The 3,756-nt window shown below is 46.4% G+C and overlaps 1 non-coding gene across 1 annotated transcript; it reads right to left on the bottom strand.

Annotated features, from left to right (window-relative positions):
- Positions 1–3,341: 3,341 nt before the first annotated feature.
- On the bottom strand, positions 3,342–3,448 carry LOC138443066 (U6 spliceosomal RNA). Its single transcript, XR_011257992.1, has one exon. It is a non-coding gene; the product is annotated as a U6 spliceosomal RNA (small nuclear RNA).
- Positions 3,449–3,756: the final 308 nt, after the last annotated feature.

The following is a 3,756-nucleotide window of genomic DNA, read 5'->3' as shown; positions in this document are numbered from 1 at the left end:
CAGGACCGCCTGCTGCCGCCGCTGGGGCACTGCCTACCTGCCGGCTTAATGAGCCCATCGTGACCTAGCCGGCTACACCGAGGAAAGAAGCGGCCGGGCTTGGGGGCGAGATCTCAGACGGCGCCCCCCGCGCCGGATCCGCGGCGAATGCCCCGGCGCCCGGTAGGCCGGCGGCCCTTGCGCCCTGAGCCCCGGCCGTGCTGCCGCGCGCCCGCCCCGCCTTATCACCGGCCCCAAGATCCCAGCCAGGGCGGCCTAGCGGGGCTCCTCGTCTTCCCCAGCTTTCTCCTCCCCAAGAACCTGAATCGTCTAGTTTAGCTCCTCTGAGACCGAAAAGGTCAGTGACGCTGAGACTTAAGTAGAAGCCAACTGGAAACTCAGGGACAAATCCTTCCAAAACAAAGCCAGGATTGTTTGGTCTTATCAGGCTCGGAGATGCCTTCTGTCCTGGTAGCTTGGACAGTCAGACTCTTGGCCAGCTGGAGCCCTGGATCTGCGACAGGCTGAGAAAAACGCTTAGCTGCTCACCACCAGAACCTCCCACTTGCCTGTCCCGGCTTGGGCAAAACTTGACCTTATTTCTTTTGCTCTGCCCTGTATTCCAGGTGTGGCCACATGTTTTTCCATCCTGGCTTTGAGAAGACCTGTCCCAGGGAGACCCCATCATAACGCTGATGGAAGTAACAGCCCAGTTATGTGTGGAGCAAACGTTTCCCCCAGAAGGGCATCCCTAGTGGCTCAAACCATAGAGAATCTGACTGCAACGCAGGAGACCTGGGTTCCATCCTGATGGAGAAGAGCCCCTGGAGGAGGAAATGGCAACCCATTCCAGTATTCTTCCCTGGAGAATCCATGGCCAGAGGAGCCTGGCAGGATACAGTCCATTGGGGCTGCAAAAAGTTGGTCACAACTGAGCCACGAACACTTTCACTTCCTTGGGGAAAGAGCAGGCTCCCTTTCCAGTGGAGGTTAGAGAGGTTAGCGGACATAAGATTCCTTAGAGTTGCTGAGCTGGGATCAAACTTGGGTTTTATTCCAATACCCAGGCCCTTTCCCTCTGTCAGATGGCCCTGGTTTTACAGCTGAGGAAAAGGCTTAGCAAGTTAATTTGTTGCTCAGCTGCCAGCGACTAATAGTGGAAGTGCCCCACTGAAACTAGGGTGGTTTCCTTTTCTGGCCATAGGGGGAAAAACTCAGGAGTGCTGCTTCCAGGAAACCAGAGCCAGGCTCTCTGGGGCTGAAAAGTTAGTTGGTCACTCACACTAACTCCTGGGTCCAACTGCCTGAGACCAGTGTCCTGTCTTGCCCCTTGCTTTTCCCCTGCCTGTGTCTGCTGTGTGTAAAATGGGAATAATAGTCTCTGTCTGTTAAAGTGAGCTAAAATATATATAACGCATAGAACAGTACCTGGCACATTAGGAGTACATGTTAACTGTTAGAGCTTCACTGGAAGCCTCTGGTGTTGCGAGATGAGTGGGAAGATTTGATTAGACTCATCTGGAACCTCGGGAGTCTGAGGTCTTTACTCCACAGTTTCAAATGCTGGTCATTTTAGTCCAAGGGCTGACACATATTGCTTGAGAGTGGGCACTAGAAATCAAATCCAGTGGGCCTGTTCTTATCATTAGAGAGAGAACGATTTTGCCAGTGGGTGCTGGTCTTAAAATCCAGCCCCTGGAGACAGAGAACAAGCAGCACCTCTCCTGGGAGCGACTTCTACAGCAGAGTCCACCAGTGATAAGGATCTGCTGGCATGCGTTCAGTGAGCTCAGCTCTATCTCTGGCCCTGGGCAGGCGGCAGATTCATCTCAGGGACTCCCAGGGCGGGCCTTAATTGCACATTGGTCCTGCTGAGCCTCCCCCAGTAGGTATGGACTCTGTACGAGATATGGATCTAACTGTATTCACGATGCCTTCCTAAAACTCCTAACAAAGTGAAGTGAACTGCACTCAGTTGTGTCTGACTCTTTGCAACCCCATGGACTGTAGCCTACCGGGCTCCTCCATCCATGGGATTTTCCAGGCAAGAATACTGGAGTGGGTTGCCATTTCCTTCTCCAGGGGAACTTCCTGACCCAGGGATTGAACCCGGGTCTCCTGCACTGTAGGCAGACGCTTTACTGTCTGAGCCACAAGGGAAGCTAAAACTCTTAAAAAGGAGCTGACAAATGGACATTTCAGAAAACCTAGTGAAAGTCTCACATCTCCCTTTTACGGTCCAATGAAAAAGGCAAAATACTGGTTCAGTCAGGAGGCTTTTTTTTTTTTTTAAATGGAAATGGGTTTCATTTACAGGTCAGAGATGATATCTGTTTGATTCTGATTTTGGATTGTAGGGTTTTGTATTACTTTGTGTGTGCTAAGTCACTTTAGTCTTATCCAACTCTTTGCAACCTCATGAACTGTAGCCCGCCAGGCTCCTGTGTCCATGGGACTCTCCAGGCAAAAATCCTGGAGTGTGTTGCCATGCCCTCCTCCAGGGGATCTTCCTGATCCAGGGATCAAACCTGAATCTCTTATGTCTCCTGCATTGGCAGGTGAGTTCTTTACCACTAGCAAAAGGGTGGAGAGGGTGTGTGCATATAAAGTCTATAATCTGTCCCTTTAGGGGAACATACTTTCCTATCTTCATTCCAGTCCTAATCCAGAAGGCTATCATCACTCAGCCCTATAAAGCACAGCCTATGCTTACCCATAAACTTCTAAACTGCTTTCCTTCAGCAAACTTGATCTGCATACTGTTGTCCTACAAGGTAGAACTGACTGATTTAGATAGGCCCACCTAGAGGCAATATCTTGTCCAAAGTTACAGTCTCTGTGCTAATACATGTCCACATTCCTTATTGAGTCCCGGGGGCCAGATGTAGATCAGAATATAAAAATTTATATTTTTAGAAAGTAAGATGCAGATACTCCAATGGGACTTGGGCAGTACCCTGTGATCAAACTCATTGATATTTTTTACTGTAAAAATGTATACATATTGGTATTAAGTGGAATAAATTTGATTTTATACATCAGGCTAGGGCATGGAATGAGTTTTTAAATGGCAGATTAGAGATCATGACTGCTTTTTTTTTTGCCACAGCCAAGTATTTTATATTTATTTATAATATTTTACTTGTGTAGGGTATTTTACATTATATATACATGTTTTCCATTTATCTATACTTTTACTATAAACATTTTTATTTTTATTAATTTTTTGTTTGATTTTGGCTGTGCAGGATCTTAGTTCTTCGTGTGTGTGCGCACACGCACGCTCAGTAGACCAGGGGTCAAACCCATGCCCCCTGCAGCTTGGAGTCCTAACCACTGGACCACCAGAGAATTCCCTATAAACATTTTTTAAACGCTTCATGAATTTGCATGTCATCCTTGCACAGGGACCATGTTAATCTTCTCTGTATCGTTCCAGTTTTAGTATGTGTACTGCCGAAGCAAGCACCCTATAAACATTTTTAAACATGCAGAAAAGTGGAAATATTTTTACACTGCATATGTGTATACATTCTACCTAGATTTTGTAATAAACATTTTACTATACTACTTGCTTTTATTATGTATCTATCCTTCTATCAATTCTCCTGTTAATCCACTATTTTGCCTAATTTTTACATCAGTTCACTTCAGCTATAAATTCTTCAGCATGCATATTGGTAACCAGAGTTCAATATTTTTTTCTGGTTTATTTTCTAAGTAATATTTACAAAAGTGAATGCAAATTGTAAATGTATCTTTTGACACATTTTGACA

Source organism: Ovis canadensis, chromosome 6 (genome assembly GCF_042477335.2).
Source record: "Ovis canadensis isolate MfBH-ARS-UI-01 breed Bighorn chromosome 6, ARS-UI_OviCan_v2, whole genome shotgun sequence".
In the NCBI taxonomy this organism is placed as follows: Eukaryota; Metazoa; Chordata; class Mammalia; order Artiodactyla; family Bovidae; genus Ovis; species Ovis canadensis.
Note: the sequence above shows the minus strand (reverse complement) of the source record. Positions and strands in the feature narration are given on the sequence as shown.